Source organism: Tamandua tetradactyla, chromosome 2 (genome assembly GCF_023851605.1).
Source record: "Tamandua tetradactyla isolate mTamTet1 chromosome 2, mTamTet1.pri, whole genome shotgun sequence".
NCBI classification, from domain to species: Eukaryota; Metazoa; Chordata; class Mammalia; order Pilosa; family Myrmecophagidae; genus Tamandua; species Tamandua tetradactyla.
Window position 1 is genome coordinate 120,554,363 of NC_135328.1, and position 23,013 is coordinate 120,577,375.

Sequence of the window (23,013 nt, forward strand, 5' to 3'; positions counted from 1 at the left end):
GAAATGTCCAAGTTAAGGCATCAACAAGAGGATACCTTCTTGGAGGAAAGACTGCTCACATTTGGGGTTTCTCTGCCACATGGGAAGGCACACAGCAATGTCTGCTGGTCCCTCTCTCCTGGGTTTTGGTTTCAGTGGCTCTCTTTCTCCTCTGGAGGCTTTTGTCTGGATTTCATCTTTTAGCTTCTCTCTCAGCTTTCTCCAGGTTCTGGCTCTTTCAGTTCCTGTGTGTTTTTGCTTAGCATCTCAAGAGGCATTTCTATCCCCAAGCGTTTGTATTTCTCCAAAATGTCTCCCTCTTAAAGGACTTCAGTAAGCGCATTAAAATCCACCTTAAATGGACAGGGTCACATCTCCATGGAAACAACCTAATCAAAAGTCCCCACCCAACAATAGATTTGCCCTCACAAGACTGGATTAAAGGAAGATGGGTTTTCTGGGTACATAACAGTTTCAAACCAACACACTAATATTCAATAATAAAGACTTTAATTAAAACAACAGTTATGAGGGACAAAGATGGTCACTATATAATGATAATTGGGACAATTCAACAAGAATATGTAACAATTATTTTAAAATATGCACCAAACAGCAGAGTCCCAAAATATATGAAGCAAATACTTACAGATTTGAAAGGAGAAATTATAGTCATGTGTTAATAGTATGAAACTTTAACACACCAGTCTCAATAATGGACAGAACATCTAGTCAGAAGATCAGTTTGGAAAAACATGACTTGAACAATACTCTAAACCAACTAGACCTAATAGACATATACAGAACACTGCACCCAAGGAAAACAGAATATACATTCTTCTCAAATGCACATGGATCGTTCTCCAGGATACACCATAAGTTGGGTCACAAATCAAGTCTCACTAAGAGTAAAAATACTGAAATCATACAATGTGTATTCTCTAACCATAATGGAATGTGGCTAGAAATCAGTAACAGAGCGACAAATGGAAAATTCACAAACACACGATGTTGTATTCCATTTTAGTTGTTCTCATTGTTAACTATGTGAGCGAAAACTCCTTAATCTTTAACTTTGGGATAAAACTGAAAATAGATAATAATGTCAGTCAAGTGTCTGGGCTGAGTCTAATACTTTTCTTTTAATGAAAGGTTTCTCCTTTAAAAGGCTAAAGCAATAAAATCCCCTCAAATTAGGCACAATTAATTAATAGCCTCTTTTAGATAATAAGCAATTAAGATTTGTTTTCCTTCCTATAGAACCCAGCTTTGGAACTCATTTATACTTATTTTGATCAAAGCAAAGGCTGTAAAGGATTAGAGGAGGAAAAAATGGTTGGACTTTAGTTTACACATGAGTTCAAAGGCAAGATGTCCTGATTATAACTCTTCAGCAAAAAAAAAAATCGTTAATTACCTGAATACCAAGTTTTATTGCTCAGTTAGAACTTGAAATCCCAACTGCTTAAAGTAGATTACCCAATGACGTATTGAAAACAACCCTACATATCCATGCTAACTATACTTGGGTAGCCACAAAATCCAAAAGTTTCTTAATGGGAAATTTTCCTGGTAGACTCTATATAGGACTTACTTTACATAAAGTGTTTTTATTGAGACTTCAGATCCATCTAAACACTTTTGCACAGACCTGTTTCATCATTCCATAGGAAACGGGCACTCAAAATGCCCATTAGTCCTGCAATTCCTTCCAAAGTCTTAGTTTTAGGTATCCCCTACTTCTGTATCCCAAACTAGAATCACATTGTTTTTCATTCATTATGTATGCCATAGATTAGATGGAATACTCATTTCCTAGAAGAACTGAGGGAGGTCTTACTTGGTAGCACCTTGTTGGGAAAGATAAAGGAGAGGAGTTTCCTGTCACTAAAACTCAAGGACAATGATGTCAACCCTTACAGTGAGCTGCCTGAAGAGGCTAAGGTTTTTATAGTCCTCTCCAAACCTAAAACAGAGCAGTTTAATAGGAAAAGTTTCCAATACTCTGCCAGTATTAAAAATAATGATTCACCAGAGTGAATTAGCCCTATCGAGAAAGCCTGGTCCAACACTCTAGATGGTACCAGAAAGAAGATAGCATGATTTCTGCGATCACCTATCTTACAAAATGAAATAGAAATGTAAGCTTAAAAGGGCTGGGAAATGAATACACTCAAGTGGCATCAGTCAGATAATAAACAGCAAGAAAGCAGAGAAGGTAGAAGCAGTGCAAACTGCAGGGCTATGACAAGACTTTGCTGAGAAAGTGGGTCATAAGCCAGACTTGGAAGGAGTGAAAGGATATAGAGACATAACGGGCAGAAGGAAGATGCCATGTAGGGCAATCCTCTGAGTCTTTAACATGGTTTCCCTGAGAGGACTCCCAGAGATGAGTCCAGCCCTGGTACCATGGGATCAACAATGCCATCCTGACCAAAAGGGGAAAAAGAAGTATAACTAATAAAGTATCAGTGGCTGAGAGAGTTCAAATAGAGTGGAGAAGCTAGTCTGGAGGTCACTCTTATGCAAGCTTCAGTTAGACATTGCTGCCTATCATCACTTGTCAAACCCCAACCAAAACCACTCCAGCCAATCTTAAAAAACACCTAGGGCAATACATAAGATTCTACAAAGGTTCCATGCACTAGGGTAACTTTTCAGAAACCTACAACCTCCAGATAGGTCCCTGGTCCAGATAAGTCCTGAAACTTAGAGGGCCCAGCCTCTCCAGAAGATCAGTTAGTTCCATCTCCCAACCCCATATTAGTGACAACCCATTCCAAGATGAAAAAGTTAGAATGGCCACAGCCCAAATACCCCTAAAGAGTGGGAGAGAAATATCAAAGGTGATGGTGGAGAGAAGGTAGGGTTTAACAAATGAATATGGTTGCTGAAGCATTAAATTGATATTTCTTTTAGGCTCCAGTATTTTAGAGCAGCTAGGAATAAAACCTAAAATTGTGGAATTATAACCCATACTAAACTCTGAAGTCTGTTTTACAACGAATTGTTGTGCTATGCTTTGAAATATAATTCTTTTTCGCATATATGCTATTTTTCACAAAAAAATAAAGAAAAGTAAATTGTGATGATGAAAAAAATATTCACTCCTTCTAGCCTCCTATATTCTGGAGCAGCTAGAAGGAAAAATCTGAGAGGACGGTAGGGTAGCCCATGACAAACTCTGGGGTCTGTCCTGTAACTACTTGTTGAAGAGTACTTTGAAAACTTGCTTTTTTCTTTCTTTGTTTTGTATATATGTTATATTATACAGCAAAAAAAAAAAAAGTTAAAAAAATGGTTTTCCTGTCTCCAACCCTGCTCCCCAGCATCTGTATTGCATACAGCTTTCACACTGGTCATATCAGAAATCCTGTGTGACCCCCCCCCCCCCGCCCCATCTCCATTACCTACATCCCCTTTAGAGGAAATTGTACCGAACGGCGCTCAAGAGCAGCCCAAACTGAGATCCAACTCTTAAAAATAAAACTTGAGAAGGTTCTCCTTGCTTTTAAGAGAACATCCCAAAGCCCAGATTTCTCTCTTATTGAACTAAGTAAACACATCACGTGTTAAGAAGCCTAAAGGGCACTAGCTTTAGGAAAATGTCAGCATTGTTGGATGGCAGAAGGAACCTGTATCCCTGATGGCATCACTGAGCCACTAATCAAGCAACACAAGCCTCTGCAATTGTGGTTATCTGAACCACATTCCATTCTACTTTATCCTTTTTTATTGCAGCCTATTAAGTTGTTTTCAAATGGGTCATCACATACAGTATGTAAATCCTGGGCCACACCTTTCAAATGTCTGAAGGCATGAGAATGTGACTATTTAACAGGGGATAAGTGTCTATCAGCCCTCTTCAAATGAACACTTTCTCTGAAGTCCCCTATTTCACATTAAATATTTGTGTGAACATTACAGATACTATATTAAGCATTCATATATTATAGCATTAGAGGAAAGTTTCTTTGCTACATTTCCAAGTAAAAATTGGTGTTCTAAGTTCCCTTGGGCAACTGAGGAGAAATTAGGAAATAGTCAACTTCCCCATCTGGAGAATTCCTGATATCCTTGCAAGCAGTGGGAACAACCAATTCAATAGGCTGCACCCTCAATCTTGGGGATTGCCCCTATGAAACATTCCTGCAAAGGAGAAGCAAAGCCTACTAATTATTATGCCTAAGAGTCACCCCCAGAGAACCTCTTTTGTTGCTCAGATGTGGCCTGTTTCTCTAAGCTAACTTGGCAGATGAACTCACTGCCCTCCCTGCTACGTGGACAGGACTTTCAGGGGTGTAAATCTCCCTGGCAACATGGGACAAGACTTCCAGGAATAAACTAGAACCCCGCATCATGGGAATGAAAAAGACTTCTTGACCAAAGGGGGAAGAGAGAAATGAGACAAAGTTTCAGTGGTTCAGAGATTTCAAACAGAGTCAAGAGGTTATCCTGGAAGTTATTCTTATGTATTATACAGATATCCCTTTTTTTAGTTTGTGGTGTATTGGAGTGGCTGAAGGAAAGTACCTAAAACTGTTGAACTGTGTTCCAGTAGATTTGACTCTTAAAAAAGACTATGTAACTACACAGCTTTTACAATGTGGGTGTATAATTGTGAAAACCTTGTGTCTAATATTCCTTTTATCCAGGGTATGGACAGATGAGTATGAAAAAAATAAGGACAAAAATATATATATAAATAATAGGGGGAGAGAAAGGGTAAAAATTCGGTAGATAGAAATATTGTGGGAGGGATAAGGGGTATGGGATGTATGAATTCTTTTCTCTTCTTTTTATTTCTTTTTATGGAGTGATGCACATGTTCTAAAATGATCATGGTGAAGAGTACACAACTATGTGAAGATATTGTGAACCATTGATTGTATAATATGGTTGAACTTATGTGTGTGGGTATTTCTCAATAAAATTTAAAAAAAAAACAAAACCTGGTGCTCTGAGAAGTTGTGCACTGTTTACCCATAAGGCAAACAGTTTTACTACCCTGGACACTTTGCTTCCATCGCAGCACACTCTTCCTCAGTAGAAAGCACAGGATAGTGCAAAAGCCAAGCTTCTTAGCAGGTTTAACATAGCCTTGAGGCCTAAGCCCTCCCTTACCATGTTCTGGGGGGCATCAGAAAACCGGAAAGTGGAATTAGACTTGAAGCGTAGAGGCTAAAAGGCCACTGAAAGTTTTTATAAGTGGAAGTGATGTGAAATCTGCACACAGGTGTGCCATTTAAGTTACATGTTAAAATCAGTACATGGGTATGCCATTTAGACCAGCCCTATTGGAAATTTAGTTTATCAGGGAAAGTAGATGGTTCAAGGATAAACGGAGGGGTTGAAGACAAACTAAAAAGAAAAACAAAAAAACAGCTAGGTGATTACAATAGTGATCCAGGATTGAGATGTGAGGGTGTGAGCTCAAGCTGAGGACACATCATGGTGGAGACTGCCACTAATCCATGCAAGCAGCTGATTAAACTAAAATAATAGAGCCATTCTGGAATGCTTCTGCAGGAGACGGGGAGGCCCTCAAAACCAAGTCAAGTTAGGAACTCAGGAGGAACTCAATATGTTTAGCTTGAAGAAGAAAAATCCTCATGGAAAGAAAAATACCTTCAACCTTTGGATAGTTGTTAGGGCTGGATCCAATCAGCAGATACTATATAGCGAGTAATAGTCAACATTAGTACAATATTCTTAATAATAATGAATAATTCTTCATTATTACAGTTCTTTCACACTAGAACGGATGGCTTCTGAAGGCAAAGTGTTCTGTCATTGAAGGTGCTCAAGGTTGACCCTCACCTGGGTTATGTCACAGATAAGCGTGAGGGTAGAGCTCGATGGCAACCGACAATAAGCAGGTACTGCATCTCTATCCCATGGCTTAGCACAGGTTCCTGCATGTGGCAGATTTTCAAATATTGTTGGTCAAATGAAGTATACCCAAGCTGCCTTTCCAACTAAGTATTTCATTCTATGAGGTATAGGGAGAGGAAGGGAATATGAGAAGGGGGAAAAGCACAGTGTGCTTTTAGACAATGCATAACTGACATATGTCTTTGGAAATGCTTTCAAATGTCTCCAGACAAGAGGTCTATAGAGCATTGACACTGGCCAGTTACACAGCTACTTCCTAATTAGCGTGTTGTTGGCTGCTAGCTGCTGTAACAAGTAAGCACCAACATTTCACTGACTTTAAGGCAGTAAGGGAACAGGACAGTACAGGTGATTCTAGTGAGGAAGCAGCTCTCCTTCACTTGGGGATTCAGAGACTCAGGATCCCTCTGTCTTTTATTTCTGCTCTCCCGTAAGACCTCAGAGTCATCTGTACCCAGCAAGCACTTTTTTTTTTTTTTTGGTTTTGTGTGTGTGTGTGTGTGTGTGTGTGAGAGAGAGAGAGAGAGAAATAGCATATATACAAAAAAGCAATACATTTCAAAGCACACTGCAACAATTAGTTGTAAAACAGATTTCAGAGTCTGGTATGGGTTACAGTTCCATAATTTAAAGTTTTTACTTCTAACTGCTCCAAAACATGGGAGACTAAAAGAAATATCAATATAATGATTCCCCAGTCATACTCATTTGTTAAACCCTATCTTCTCTGTATAATTCCACCTTCTCCTTTGATCTTTCTTCCAATCTTTAGGGTTATTTGGGCTATGTCCAGTCTAATGTTTTCATGTTGGAAGGGGCTGTGGATAACATAGGATAGGGGGATGGAACTATTTGGTGTTCTGGCCAGGCTGGGCCCCCTGGGTTTCAGGTCTTATCTAGCCTAGGAACCCATGTGGAGGTTGTAGGTTTCTGGAAAATAATCACGGTGCATGGAACCTTTGCAGAATCTCAGATAAAGCCTTAGGTGTTCTTTAAGGTTGGCAGGAATGGTTTTGGTTGCCGTTTGGCAAACCATGATAGGTAGTAATGTCTATCTGAAGCTTATGAAAGGGTGACCTCCAGAGCAGCCTCTCGACTTACACTTCTTTTCCCTCTTTTAGTCGGGACGGCATTATAGATCCCATAGTGCCAGAGCCAAGCTCATCTCCGGCAGTCATATCCCATGTTGCCAGGGGGGTTTTCACCCCTAGATATCATGCCCCACGTAGCCGGGAGGGTAATGATTTCACTTGCAGAGTTGGGCTTAGAGAGGCCACATCTGAGCAACATGAAGAGGTCCCCTGGAGGTAACTCTTAAGCATAGCTACAGGGAGACTAAACTTCTCCACCATATGAATAAGCTTCACAAGAGCAAGCCTCAATATCAAAGGCTTGGACTATTGACTTGGGAGTCCCTAATGTTTGAGACAGTATCAGCGATTTCCCTAGCGTTAAAATTTAATAGTTTCATATTTTTTATCTCATTCCTCAAGGGACTTAGCCAATACTTTTTAATTATCTGCTTAACATGCTCTGGAATGTATCTGGGCATTACATTAAGCTATACAGAATTACATTAAGCTATACAGAATCATTCCCATTCTGGGCTCCCAGTGTTTCGATTGTTTAAATTTCATCTATCCATGCAGGTTGAGTTACATTATGTGCTACAGAAAATTTAGGTTCTGAACAAAATAGACCTCTCTTCTTTTGGTCTCAAAGATGAGGTGAAGTTCTAAAATACAAAGTCTTCCTTATTCCTATATTCTGAATTATTTTAATTCTGACCTGATTGGCTTCATATCTCTAATTGAAGCCTGATCTCTTTTCAATCTCCTTAACAATTGTATGTGACAATGCTGTCCTTCAGAACTGCAGAACTCCAACTCTGAGTTTTAGATGTCACACAGGTACTGAGAGTTCCAGAGAAATACCAGATTATACATATATAGCACAACCTCTCAAAATCTAGGAAAAACAATTACAGCTCCAGACTAAATGTCACTGATTTAAGAGCTTGCATTCTAGGGGGTGCAAGGACAATTCAGTGGTAGAATTCTAGCCAGGGATCGATTCCCAGTTGTTCTAGTTTGCTAGCTGCTGGAATGCAACACACCCTCAATAAAAGGGGTTTATTTAGTTGACGTATAGTTCTTCAGAGGAAAGGCAGCTAACTTTCAAGTGAGGTTCTTTATTACGTGGGAAGGCTCAGGGTGATCTCTGCTAGATCCAACGTCTTTCTGGGTTCCAACATCTTTCCCCAGGGTAATTCCTTTCTGTATCTCCAAATGCCTGGGCTAAGCTGCGAGTGCTGAGATGAGGTATGCTGAGCTGCTTGGGCTGTGCTATGTTGAGCTCTGTCATTTAAGCACCAGTCAGTTAAATCAAGCATTATTCATTACAGCAGGCATTCCTCCTAGCTGACTGCAGATGTAATGAGTAACAGATGAGGTTCATGTACCATTGGCTCATGTCCACAGTAACAGAACTAGGCACGTTCACCTGGCCAAGTTGACACCTGAACCTAATTACCACACCAGTCCATCCGCCTCCCCCACCAAAAAAAAACTCAACAAATTGTGTTGCAATAACGGGATAGACACATGGAAAAAGACTGAAATGTGACCCCTACCATACAGCATAAAAAAATTCTTAACAGTAAATTTTTTAAAAGTCTTAAAAAGCTCCATTCTCATACCTCCAGATGGTAATAGCAAATTTAAAGAAACAATCTTAAAAAAGAGCTTACGTTCTAGGCCCCAATTTTCTTAGAAGTGTTTTCTAAATGAGACCATACAATATTTGCCTTTTTGTTTCTGGCTAATTTTTCATCACATAATGTTGCACAAGTTCATTCACAACATCCAGCAAGCACTCTTGAAGGGGCATGTATGGGAAGGTTTGAGGGGCCAAAGTGAGACATAACCCGCATTTGTTCTGTTCCCATTACACTAAGAACTCCTAGCCACACCAAACTGTATAGGAGGCTTGGAGCTATAGTCTAACTGCGAGAAAGAAGGGCAGGTCAGTTTTGGTGGACAGCTGTTGTGTTCCCCCACAATGTTCATGTGCATACGTCTTCCCACACTTAGATCACACTCAAATCCTCCCTGAGGGAGACACCCCAAAGCTCCACTTCTTTTTTTTTCTTTTTTTTTTTAACATGGACAGGCACCAGGAACCGAACCCAAGTCTCCAGTTTGGCAGATGAGAACTCTGCCTGCCATGGCCACCATAGCCCACCCCAAAGCTCCACCTCTTATAGCAACCATTTCAAAGATTAAATTTTTAAAAAATCATAGCCATATCAAGTGTCTAATTATATGTTAACAAACCCTGCCATGAGTCCAATACAATATTGAGAAAACTGTCAAACTCGCATTCCAGAAGTGTATTTTCTAAGCAAGGAAGATTTTCACCCTGTCTGCTGACATTCTGAAGCCAATGACCACACTATATATTTATCAATCCTCCCTTTAAACATTGAAAAGGATGGTATCTCAACCAGCACCTGAGATGACACACTAGTTTTTCAACTACTCTTATTGTTTAAAAGGTTCTTTAATACCTAGCCAGTGTTTCCCACTCCTCAGCATCAAGCCAAAATATTTTGTTCACGTCTGTCAGGAGGTACAGCCTGCTGTGCCAATGAAAGGAACAGCAAGATCAAACATGAAAATGAAATAATTGCTTTGCATACCAGTCTCTTATCTCTTCCAGTGCAGAGTGATTGACACATTCTTGCTAACTGTGATATTTGGGTTACATCTAAGACTACAATATCCTTCAGTGTTCTCACAAAGTCTGCTGAGCAATCTACCACTTCCCTGGTGTATGAGTTAGGATTCTCAAGAGAACAGAATCAACAGGAAATATTTTGTAAATGTAAAATTTATAAAAGTGTCTCACATAACCATGGGAATGTAAAGTCCAAAATCTGTAGGGCAGGCTGTGAAGCTGACAATTCCAATGGAGGGTCTGGACTAACTCCACAGGAGAGGCTCACAGCCTGAAGCAAGAAGAGAAGAGAGCCTGTTTCTTCTGAATCCTCCTTAAAAGTCTTCCAGTGATTAGATTAAGCATCACTCATTGCAGAAGACACTCCCCTTGGCTGCTTACAAATGGAATCAGCTGTGGATGTAGCCAATGTGATCATGATTTAATTCTATGAAATGTCCTCACAGCAAAGATAGGCCAGCACTTGCCCAACCAGACAAATGGGTACCACCACCTGGCCAAGTTGACACATGAATCTGACCATGACACCTGGCATACCAAGAGGTGAACGCTCCAACAACTCAGGCCCAAGAAGGTATTATTTTCTCTACATTCATTATAAATTAAATTTTTATTCTGAATTTATCAACCACCTTTCTCTTATTAAGAATTCTTTATGTCACTTTGCTCTTTGTTTTAAAGTCCTTCTTTTGGTCTCCCAGGTCAATGCTTTTGGTCCTAACAGTGATGGCCATCTTTCACTCACCTACTCAATTTTTAATTAAAAAAAAAAAAATAGGGGCAGTGCAAGGGTAGCTCAGTGGTATAATTCTCACCTGACATGTGGGAGACCCGGGTTCGGTTCCTGGAGCCTGCACATGAAAAAAAAAAAGTTGCCGCATTCCAAAAGATCTCTTTTTATATTATTTTTATTACTCAAGATGGGGTTCATTGTTCTCTTCGCATGATGAGTTCAGCTTCTCGGATTCACTTGTCTCCTCACAAAAGAACTCCAAAGTGTTCTTAGAGTTTGGCTTGTTCCTCCTCGCTGGGTTACCTTGTGAATTTTCTGTGCCTGCTCCTATTTGTGCATGAGGCCCAAGTCAGATTGACAGGAACCCTGAGCAGCAGCAACCCCCAGAGTCACTGAAGGCACAGACATCTCAACCCCTGGGCACCACCAGGTTCCTGCTGGCAAAGTGTCATTCTTGTGTGTGACACCAGAAGAAACCCTCTTCTCCGAGGACTCCTCAGCCAAACATCTGCCTTGGTCCAGCCCCAGGGGAAGGCAGGAACTCAACGCGTCGAGACAGTTTGGGGACCTGAGAGGCACAAAAGTCCTCTTAGGGCTACAAAGAAGGATGGAGCCATATGTACTCTGCAGTCCTCAGATATCTGGGGACCCTGGTGGTCTACCAACCTCAAAGATGCCCAGGATCCTACCCAGAGGTCCCAAGTCTTTTTATTTAAAGAATAAAAAGAATATTTTTATTCTCTATCCCCAAATTAGGTATAAAGAGTAATCTAGAATAACTCCTGACTTATCTGTAGGGTAGAAATGTTGTTAGTATCAATAAGATGGGAAAAACTTAGTCTGGGGCAACATTATGTTCTGTGCATGCTAAAATGGAGGTGCTTGTTAGGCTCCTCATGAGAATGTCATGTAGGCCCCTGGTTATATATTCAGTTTAGATACAAATATTGATATGAATTCAAGGCAAGGGATAAATTTGGGTGTAAATGTTTAACATTCTCCATGGTTATATGGCAGACTGGTCTTGGAGCTACAAATTGACTCCAACTCCCCAGGAGATGTTGATAGTTTCACAAAAAATGACTACCAGTTTGATTACCAGTTTGAAGGGCAAAGCCAGTGGTAGTGCTTGAGAATAGCTGGTGGCAATTACATAGCTGAAAATCAAAACCTTGATTTGGGGGGAGCAAAATTTCTCATTGCCATGTGACCAAAGATCTGGGATTGTTTTGAAGGGCAGGGAGAGTTTTCCTGAAAGTCAAGAGGGAATTCTCAGGGCTAAAGGAGCACATCCAACCCTGGAATATAAGTGTCCAGATGTGTGTATCAAAGAACCTGTTTATCTAGACCAGGAGTTGATTTGTGGTAACAGAGCCAAGAGGCTGGTGATTACAACAAGGTGAAAATGAGTTGGGTCAACAACCATATCTCTTATGATGGTTTCAGAGCTAGACCTCAGGGCTTGGACAAACACAGTAAGAAGTTTCTTTTCAAAATAGAGTAGGCACAAGGGGCCGAAACATAGCATAGAAACAGTCCTTCAAAAAGTAACTATTCTGAGAATGACAGGTGGAAAAGCTTAGGTCAGGAAACAGGGTAAGATTGGGAGAAGGGGCTGTGATTTATGAGAAAGGACATGTCATTTTCCTCTTTGTGCCTCTGTTTCTTTATACAAATGGCTGTGTTGATGACCTACCTCTCTGGTGTTACTCTTTCTACCTATATAGCAGATTGTATGGTTGTGTGGGCCTTGGGAGTTTTGGTTAAGATAGTGGAAGAGACTGATTTTTTTGAGGTTAGCATAAATGTCCCAAACACTTTAATTCCTGGTCTTTGGCAAATACAACCACCAGGGCATCCTGTGAGCTCCACACCCAGAGATATTCTTGATTTTTCTGTCCACTATTATCTGTCTAGGTGTAAGGTAGAGTTCAGTTAGAAAGGATTGAAGATATGAATGGGTAAAATTGGAGGCTTTTGAGTTAAGGATATGTTCATTGTATTAATAATTGATACGTGACATATTTCACCTGATTTTTTTGGGGGGGGGGGGTGGAATAAAAATGCTAGTTACACCTTCTGGAGCAGGTCTCCCCAGGAGGGCTGCTAGCTGTTTGTACTAGAGCCTAGTCTTTCGGAAGATGGCCTGAGGATCAATCTAGAAAATTCAGAGTTTAATTAATAATTGAAAACCATTGTGCCTCAACTGGGAATTAAACTGGTGTCTAAGACTTTTGAAAGACTGCTGGAGAAAGTTACCCATAGCTGTTAAAAACAAACAAGCAAACAAACAAACAAACTTCGCTTCTGCCAGCTGGCTTTGACTTGTATGCTTGCTTATTTCCTCATTAGGGAATAAAATCTTGTTGCCTTGTACATCTTAAAAAAAATAAAAAGAAGAAGAATGTATGGGGCTATGAGTGAGTGAAGGATGTTCCCACAGCATCCTTGTATATTTGGGTTTTGGAATGTTCATTGTTTAGCCAGAGCCAGGTACAAGAGTTGCCATCTTCAATAAGAATAGGATTCAATATTAATGGTGTTTTCTCATATTTATTGTGCACTTACTATGAATGCCAGAGCAGCTTCTTAAAAAAATATTTTCTACAAATAATGTCATTAAATTATCAAAACAATCCTGAATCTACTTTGTTGATGCAATAGCAAGGCTAAGGAATAGTAAAAAGAAAATGCTGCAATATTCTCAAGGGTCTAAGGTCAGTTGTGGCAAAACTAGGGCCATGCAACTCCACAACTACACCACATGCCTTCTTCTGTTGAAGCAGAGATCCCCAGACTTTGGGATTTTGATGAACTGTAAAATGCTAAAGCAGGCATATTTTGTAATGGACACAGAGCTGCCAACTTCTTTGTTGCCATGTGTCTTCACTAGAAAACATCTACGATTTATTCTTACCACCATTTCACAAAATAAAATATTAATTTCAAAAAAGTCGGGAAGCATAATCTCGCAACTTTAAAAATAAATAAATATAAACTTTACAGAAAGCTCGTAAAATGTGAAAATATCACCACCAACTGACACCACATTAGAGAGAAGCATTTGGCAACCAATTGTTGTGAGGCATCTGTTGCCCTCAGGAAGAGGGCAAGAGGGATCTGAAGTAAATTCAAATCCCAGGACTTGAATTTGTCTGCTTGACAAATTCATGGCACTTTTGATTCCAAAGGAATTCAGTCCGTTGGTGCCATCAACCTCCCTCCCCTGAGTCTGGCTTTAAAAAATTAACAGACTATGAATAAGAAAACAGTAGGAGTAGCTTCTAGGGCTATAATAGTGATGCAATAATTCCATGGAAGAGTAAACCCCCAAAACATCATTGTTAAGTCTTTTAGTAGAAGCATTCCATGCTTAACCTCTGGAGCCAAACTGCCTGAGTCTGGATTCTAGTTCCCTATTTTGCTAGCTCAGAATTCTTGGGTAATAAAGATAATCTCCAAGACTCAGTTTCTTCTGTAAAATGGGCATGGTAATACCTCAAAGCATTGTGAGAATTAAATGAGATAATACATGTAAAATGCTTAGATGAGTGAAATGCATTAAAGGTTAGCTCTAAAAAATTATAAATAAAATAAATCTTAGTTCTTTTTATTATTGAGTAATTACTGTATTCCAGGCATGTGCTAAGTGATGGGAACAAATAAAACATTTCCAACCATGACTACAGCCATGCCCCCATCACACATGCCCCTCTGCAGTATGACTTTGCTGTTCTTGTCATCAAATGGTGGAAACTGTTTCCCCTCCCTTTGATCTAGTCTGGTTCTGTGTCTTGCTTTGGTTGAAGTCTTGCTGTGTAACCTTTGGGCCAGGCATTAAGAGACCCAAAAATAGCTTCTATTTTTGTCCTTTTGGAAGCCAGCCATTTAATGAAGCTCCAACTCAACCAAGATGGGGTGGAAAGAGACCAACAGAGTGCATGGAAAGGAAGTGGGTGGCCCAGCCAACAGCCAGTACCGGGCCCCAGATGTGTGAGCAACACCAGGTTGAAGCCTCCTGCCCCAAGTAATGCCACAGGGAGCAGAGGCAAATCATACCCACCAGCCCCACCCAAATTCCTGACCCACAGAATCATGATCAATGAAATGGCTGCAGCTTATGCCACCAAGTTCTGGGTGGTTTCGCATTGCAGTAGTGGATATCTGAAACATGTGAGACCAATCCACAGTGGAGTCTACTACACTCAAGTCAAGCAGAAAATGCTATGATGGGGATGCCAGGTCTACACCACCTACTGTGGGCACAGAGAGGAGGCAATGATCAATCCATTCACTGTTATGAGAAAAGGAAGCCCTGGGAAGTGAGAGGGTCATGTCAGAGCTACCTGGCTACAAAGGGATGGGCATAAATTCCAAGTAAATCAAAGATGACCTGATCAAAAATGGTCTTTCTATATACTTTGACTTCCCAACAAAATATTGTGAGCTCCTTGAGAGCAGGCATTCTTTGTTTTCTTTTATTTTATCCCTTCAAGCCCCACTCTGCATATGCCCCCATACCCTAGCATTGTGTTTTGCCATAGTAAATAAAGAGAGATTGAAGGATGCACGGAATCTTCTTGAAAGGAAATTCAGAGTTCATCTGGTTTAAACACCCACCCAAACTCCTTCCCAGAAAGACATCTCCAAATTTGGCCCCCACTGATTGGCCAATGGATAAATGCCATACATCTTGTGCCTACACAGAAAAAAAAATACAGAGATGAAGTAGCCTCTAAAGACCTTTCCTAGCCACCAGGCTGAAGCAGGTCTTAACACCTTAACACTGTCATGACTCTTTGCATTCCTCCTTCACCAAAATTATCCAAGCATGTAATAGTATTTGTGTGACTATAGCTGACCCTCTATTGGAGATAGATATTTGTGCTCTGTGAATACCGAACAACTGCTCCAGAGGAAAATAAAAACTCAGGTTCCTGAAAGCCTCTGGTGACAACATTGTTATCGACAGATCAATACAGAACCTTGTTTTCTGGGTGTTTCTGTTTAAAGACATCTTATTTAATATATATTGTTGATTCGTTAATGTTGACCTCACATCCAACAAACAGCACTATATCTTATTCCTGAATGAAGATTATCTAAGACGTATTTTCTCTGTAAGTTACAACGCAGCCTTCTTGCACTTAAAAACACTTCAGCATACACTGAGGACCATTTTAAACAGTAAAACCATCATAAAAAGCACAAAAACACAAAAAACATGGCACTGAATATACTGTGAAAGGTATATTTCACATATATTGTGAAATAAGAATATTTCTTATTTCTTATTCACAGTATAAGAGCTATTTATTCCCAGTATGAGTGCTAAAATAAGAAGACAGAGTGTCACCTTGCTCCACCTCAGTTGAGATCAAATTTTTGCCAGTCTACGCACATCTATGAATGACCATGAAAAACATGGCAAGTTGGTGCAGAAGGAATATAGATTGCGCAACAGGGTTGATTGTGAAAATTCAGAAATGGATAGCACAAAACTACCTGATTGTAGCACAATAATATAAGTACACTGAATGAAGCTGAACGTATGATTGAGGAGAAGGGCTGAGGGCATGTATGAAACCAGGAAAGATAGAAAATAAAGACTGAGAGGGTATAACTTAGGTATGCCAAGAGTGGACAATGATGGTGATTAAATGTACAAATAAAAAAAGTCTTTGCATGAAGGAGAACAAAAAAGGTCAACATTGCAAGGTGTTGAAAATGGATTGTATACAAAAAAGTACAATCAATGCAAGCTAGGGTCAATAGTCAACAGTAACATTGTAATATGTTTCCACCGAATGTAACAAAGGCATATGCCAAAACCAAATGTCAACAGGCAGGAGGAATGAGGGAAGGGTAGGGATTCTTTGTGGAAGAAAAGGAAATGTCTTCATATAGATTGTGGTGGTGAAGGCATGTCTAAATACTTAGGTTGGGTTGTGTGATGTGCAAATATAACTGTTTAACAATGAACAGAGAGAAAAAAAGTGCTAGAGAAAATAAGAATAAAGAGATGTACTTACTCACTGTTGGTAGGGAAACTGAGAGGTGCAGACTCTTAGAGGGCAGTATGGTGGTTCCACAGGAGGCTAGGGATGGGGCTGCCATATGATCCTGAAACCCCATTGCTCAGTACATACCTGAAGGAACTGAGAGTGGGGACAGGGATGGACATTTGCACACTGGTGTTTCTGGCAGCAGTGTTGGAGATTCACAATGGATGAAGGTGATCTAAGGGTACAACGACTGAGGAATGGAAGGGGGAGCTACGGTGAATAAATACAATGAACTACTGAGCACCCACAAGAAAGAATGAAGTTGTAACGCATGCAACTAGGTGAATGAACATTAAGGATTGTGTGCTGAATGAAATGTCAGAAGCAAAAAGACAAATATTATCATGTCTCACTCATATGGACTAACTATAATACAAAAACTCGGTGATCTGATGTCAAGAGCATGGGTTAACATGTTGGAGCCTACTCTAAAGGGTCCTAGATTGTAAGCTCTTACAGCAGTCACATATATTCAGGAGTTGAAACTGTTATTTTTAAATTCTGAGGCACTGCGCTGTTTTATATAACCTGGTCATTCTCAGAAACTTTGGGTATTTATGTGACACCTGAGACTGAGAATTAGAGCTCTGAAGCTATGAAAGCCAACATTACTCCATATAGAAACTGTTTAAAAAGTGATCAGACTTCAAGTAGAGATATGAATGAAGCTAATCTGGACAAGACTAAGGTAAAATACAGAGTAAAGGATGATATGGTCCATATTTTAAAACTTCAACTTCTGTGTGAGACCAAAGGGAGAGATGTCTATTTGGTACAAAATTTATATTTGGGGTAGCACATTTCGTAATTTAACTTGCAAGGTTGAACACCATAAGTACATGAAATCTTGAATAGGGAATGAGATCTTGTTGGTTAGCCCAGGTTAGTGTGATGCCCTCATAAATCCCAGAGTAATTTGGTCAGTAAATAGAAAAGTGTTTGCAAAGTCCTCTTGAGGGACTGGAGAGAAAGGAGGAAATATTCAACTTGTCCATTTGGAGAATTTCCGATATTCTCACAAGCAGTGGGGACAACCAAATCAATAGGCTGAGTCCTCGATCTTGGGGTTCGCCCCTATGAAACTTACTCCTGCAAAGGAGAAGCTAAGCTTACTTAAAATTATACCTCAGAGTCACCCCCAGAGAACCACTTTTGTTGCTTAGATGTGGCCTCCCTCTCTAAGCTGACATGGCGGGTAAACTACTACCCTCTCCTCTGCGTGGGACCTGATTCACAGGGACGAGCCAGGACCTGGCATCATGAGATTGAGGAAGCCTTCTTGAACAAAAGGGGGAAGAAAGCTGTCTTAATTTGGCCCAGCATATTGTGAACATCTTTAAATTCATCATTCCTAACGCTGTAAAATACAGCCCCAACTGCAAGTTGCTTGTTGTTACCAACCCAGTGAATATCTTGACCACCGCGGCTTGGAAGATAAGTGGCTTTCCCAAAAACCATGTTCGCTTGGAAATTGTAGCTGTCGGGATTCAGCCTGGTTCCATTACCTAATGGGAGAGAGGCTGGGAATTCACCCATGAAGCTGTCATGGCTGGGTCCTTGGGCAACATGGAGATTCTAGTTTGCCTGTGTGGAGTGGAGTGTATGTTGCTGGGTCTCCTTGAAAAATATGCACCCTGATTTAGGCCCTGATGCTGATAAGGAACAGCAGAAAGAGGTTCACAAACAGGTGGTCAACAGTGCTTATGAGGTGATCACACTGAAAGGTCACACTTCCTGGGCCACTGGGCTGTCTGCAGCAGATTTAGCAGAAAGTATAATGAAAACTCTTAGGCAGGAACATCCAGTTTCCACGGTGATTAAGGGTCTCTATGGAATATAAAGATGATGTCTTCCCTAGGGTTCCTTGCATCTTGGGACAACACGGAATCTCAGACATTGTCAGGGTGACTCTGACTCCTGAAGAAGAGTCCCATTTGAAGAAGAGTGCAGGTACCCTCTGGGGGATCCAAAAAGAGCTGCAATTTTAAAGTCATGTAATGTTGTACTACTTCACTGTCTGGGTTACAACAGGATTTTAGATGGGGATTGTGCATGTTGTCCATTTTATCTGATCTGTCATTAAAACAGTGATATTATGATGACCTGGGGAAAACATCAATTTCTGAAAGTTAGAAGAAGCAATGGTTCATAAAACCTTATAGCTATATCTTGATGCTGGAGATGATATTTATCTTGGGTAATCCCAAACTGGTTACTTTAAAATAGCTCACCTCTGAGGTACCAGTGCCAATGCTGTACATGCTGCAGTTGCCCTTCAAACCAGAAGAAAGCATGCTTATTGTGCATTATATACCTTCTGTACCTTCATCCAACATGCTTAATCTCACCACTTTCCCACCAATCAATCACATCCTAGACTCCAATGCGTAAATCCAACATTGCCTGTCTTGTGCATAGCTATTCTAAAGGATCTTATTTTCTGTACCAGATATGTCAAAGTAGTGTACACTGCCCTGCAATTTTAAAAGTAAGGTCTACCTATAAACACTGCAACCAACTATTCAAGTGTCATAGTATCTGAAACACCAAATAAACCATGAATAGTCAAAAAAAAAATATATATATATATATATATATACTATATTTAAAACCTTGGGGACCTGGAACCAAAACCAGCAAGACGTTGTCTTGCTTTTTCACATCCTAGTAGCAAAAGGGACAAAATATATGATGAGTGGCCGAAGGGGGAACACTCTTCCTGGCACAGCATCCTTGTTAGAATGAGCTGTAGCTTTTCCCTGTTCCCCACTTTCTTGGCAGCTCTGTGTCCAGGAGACGGGAGAAGCCCATATACCCAAAGGCACCCCATCCTCCACCCTCCATCCAACAGCCAGACTCAGATTAGAATCACTTTGCCTTTGGTAAGAAATCATTTTAAAGTCCCTGTTTCTCATTAGAAAGGTAACTAGATAGTCCCTAAGGGGGGATGCAAATGAGGCAGAAATGAAACAGCCATTCTTCCCCCAGGCTTGCAGCAATTTCCTCCACTGTTCTCTTCCTCAGCGTAGGACTGACGCTTTTTTTTAACTCTCACAAAACTATGCGTCAGTCTTAGACTCTGTGGCATGTGGTGTGCTGCTGGCATTCTGTTTGTTTTAATCTGCATCTTTTCATAAAATGGGCCAGGTTCAAAAAGCAGCCACATTTCTCCCACGCGAGTCCTGGTGGCAGGTCAAGGGGACCCCAGGTACAGCCCATGGAAGGGCACCTGCCACACCCACTTCACAGGTGAGTTCCATTACAGGATCACCAAGGGCCATGAAAACATCTTCTTCAGCATCCCCCAACTTCCACAGCTGTGACGTGGCAAACACGATTGGGAAGCACAATTTATGTAAAGGTTTCATAAGGCTGTTCCCCAATGGACGCCTGCTCAGTCCCACATGGTTCATGCCCCTCCAGGACACCCACGTGACCTCTTCCCCATCTCATCCCTTGGGCATCTCAACATCCTCTCAGCCCTGCCCCGGATTTTCTGATTCCAAAAGCGTAAGAGACCTGTCCAGGCAGAAAGAGATGCCAGGCATTCTGAGGCCTGCACCCTTGATCTATTCACTAGCTCAGGCTTCTAATATGTGAAGAATACGATTGTTTGATAGTTGTGTAAGGAAAGGTGGTCCACAGAAGGAAATTCACAAGGATCCTTCAAGGAGAAGTAGCACATGAAAAAAAGCACTAGACTAAGAAGTCGGGAGAGCATTTGTGGAGGAACAATTGGATGAGAAAACCTTTGGGGATGTTCATTTTTTTTCTGTCTGCCTCGGTTTCCCCACTTGTAAAGTTGGTGGTTAGACCAGATGATCCCTAAGCTACCTCCACTGTTGAAATACCATGATTCGAATTTATTTTAAATGTTTAAAATAAATGAATTTTATTTATTTTAAATATGGTTCATTAAAAGAAAAACTAAGTAAAATGCAAAATTTAACTAATAGACTTCTCTCCTTTTATTTTTTGGGTAGGGGTGCATGGTCCGGGAATCAAACCCGGGTCACCCTCATGTCTCTTAGGGATTCTAGATTTGTCTGCTTGCATCATCTCACGTAGGAAATCACTAGAGATCAATAATTTTCCAAGCCATTTCCATATTCCAAGGCTTAAGGTACACTTGAAAAAAAGTGAAGGAATACCAAAATAGCATTAAAACTGAGAATTTTTTTAAATTCTTGCATTGAACAATTGAATGTTTTTAAATGCAAAAGATACAATACAGTGTAATTATGATACAACTAATTCAGAAGTAAGTCAGAAATATTAATTTTTAGGGAGTATGGTGTGGTAATGGGACACAAGGCTTTACATTGTGTATTCTCATCCGACCTTTCAAATGGGGCATAAATTCATTTGAATATAAAAGCAAGGGCTGTATCTCTTTAGCTCACCCCTTCACAACCAAACCCCACCTCAGCTTGTCAAGCTATCCCACCTGTGACCCTGTGAGGTTGAAGATGCTTAGGCACAGTCCAACCCCAGTGAGTCACACCAGCACAAGTACCTAATAGAAGCACCAAATGAATTCACTGATTGTGACCAAGGATGAAGTTTTGATCTTCATTTCCCCACCTTCCATGAAGCTAGGACACGGGCACGTGACTTAAATGTGGTCAGCAAGTGGCTCCCATCCAGCCCCTTGAATCTTGTGGAAGTGACTCCCAGGCTGTGGTTCATTTGAAGTCACTCCCTGGGGCTTCAGAGGAACCGGAGGTGCAGTGGGGAAGGGGCAGCACTGGCAACCCCAGAAGTGGCACCTTGCAAAGACTATTTCTTTGGCAGGACTCTGCCTGTGCTTCCTCTGTCTGCTCTGTGTTGAACAGACTGAATTCCTGCCCCTTTGTATTGAACTCAAGAGTGGCCCTATGCCTTGCTTCAGCCTCTACAATGTGGGAAGAAATGACAATGCGTCATTTCTGGACAAAAGTTTCAGGAACCGGCCTATGCTTTGCTGTGTCTCTTTTCTTTCCTCCACAAGACTGTCAGTATTTCAGATCAGGAATCAGCAAACTCTTCCTCTAAGAGATAAAAGAGTAAATAGGTTAGGTATTACAGCCCTACAGTCTCTGTTGCAACAACTTGATTCTGCAGTTGTATCATGAAAACTATCACAGATGATCCATAAACAAGCAACCATGGCTGTGTTCAGATAACATTTTATTTACAAAAACAGCCTGCCCCCTGTTGTGGGGTTTGGCCTACAGGCTGGAGTTTGCCCACCCCTGAGATGGAAGCTGCTTTGTCGGCCTCAGCGCTAGAGTAAGGATATAAGGTGCAAAACACAGCCAACTTTACAAGGAGTGTATAGCAGGAGTCAGAAATACCACCTTGTTTTCATCAACCACTAAGGTTTTGGAGTCATTTGTTGCAGCAACATAACTCAGCCTATCCTGACTGATGCACTAGTATAAAAGGGAAATCTCTGGGCAAGCAAATACAAGAGGATTTCAGTGATTTGTTGACATATCTACAGCGTGAGGCAAAAACTTTATATCTCAATCTCGAGGACAAAGAGCAAAATGAAATCTCCTCTACTTCTCTGGTACTGTTTCAAATTGACTACCAGTGAACTCCAATACATCAATAATCAAAGGGTCACAGAGTAGTTCTGTGTGATGAGCAGATCCCTGCACTGGAAGCCCATGGAACTAGATTCTGGTTCTCAATTCACTTTGAATGAGTCGTCTGAACAGCACTTCTCACCACGGGGGCCTCAAGTTCCCAGAGTGAAAAACACAAGGGTTCCCAGCCCAGACACATCTTCCTGGAGCTCTAACCTTCAAGGGCTCTTTGGAGAACCCTGTCTCCAGATGATTGACAGCCACAGGAGGTTAAAAAATGACGGTGGGTAACAAAAGCTCCTTTTTGAAATAGATCCTGCAAGTTGGCGCAGGCAGGCTCGACGAGGACATGGCTCTGGGGGAAGCGGGGGCCGGTTTCCAGGCTCACAGGAAGCAGCCTGATGGAGCCAGGAGAACAAAGCAGCCAGCCGGGACCCAGTGTGAGTTTTGTACCCATGTCTGTCTGCATCCCTACTGAGAACTTAATACTCAGCAGTTTAGTAACTCTTGGCCTTGTGAGTAAATTCCTTCATGCTCCTTAGTTCTTTCCAAAGGGTGTTCTCATCTCAGATTCGTTAAAATATACAAAACTGAGGCTGAAAGCAGAAAATTGGGACCCCACCCTGCTCCTCTCCCCATTTCTTTCTTTACCTATCAGCCTTCAACAGGGTCAGGACCCTTCCAGGAGCCAATGGCAGATCTGGTCCAGTATCTGGGACAAGTGAGATCTGTGAAGGTGGAATATTCAGCTTAATCCCCATGCCAGAGGCTCAATCCCTGAACTCTGAATCAGCCTTTGGCAGAGGAACTGTGCTCAGCCTACTTGTAAATTTCCATCCTCCAAAACACCTCAGGCCGATCAGCATCTCCATAACCTCAGGGTTGCACAAAAGAAAAGCCTCTAATTGTCCCTGACCACATCTTGAGGCTGGAGACAACATAGAGTGGGCGTGAGCCAAGCACTTGTCTGCCCTAAAGATCTTTCTTAGTTACCTGCCTCAGGGTCCGGAATTAATCTCATTAGTATTCT

The 23,013-nt window shown here is 41.1% G+C and overlaps 1 pseudogene; it reads left to right on the plus strand.

Annotated features, from left to right (window-relative positions):
* Positions 1 to 14,258: 14,258 nt before the first annotated feature.
* On the plus strand, positions 14,259 to 18,398 carry LOC143657204 (L-lactate dehydrogenase A chain pseudogene; annotated as a pseudogene).
* Positions 18,399 to 23,013: the final 4,615 nt, after the last annotated feature.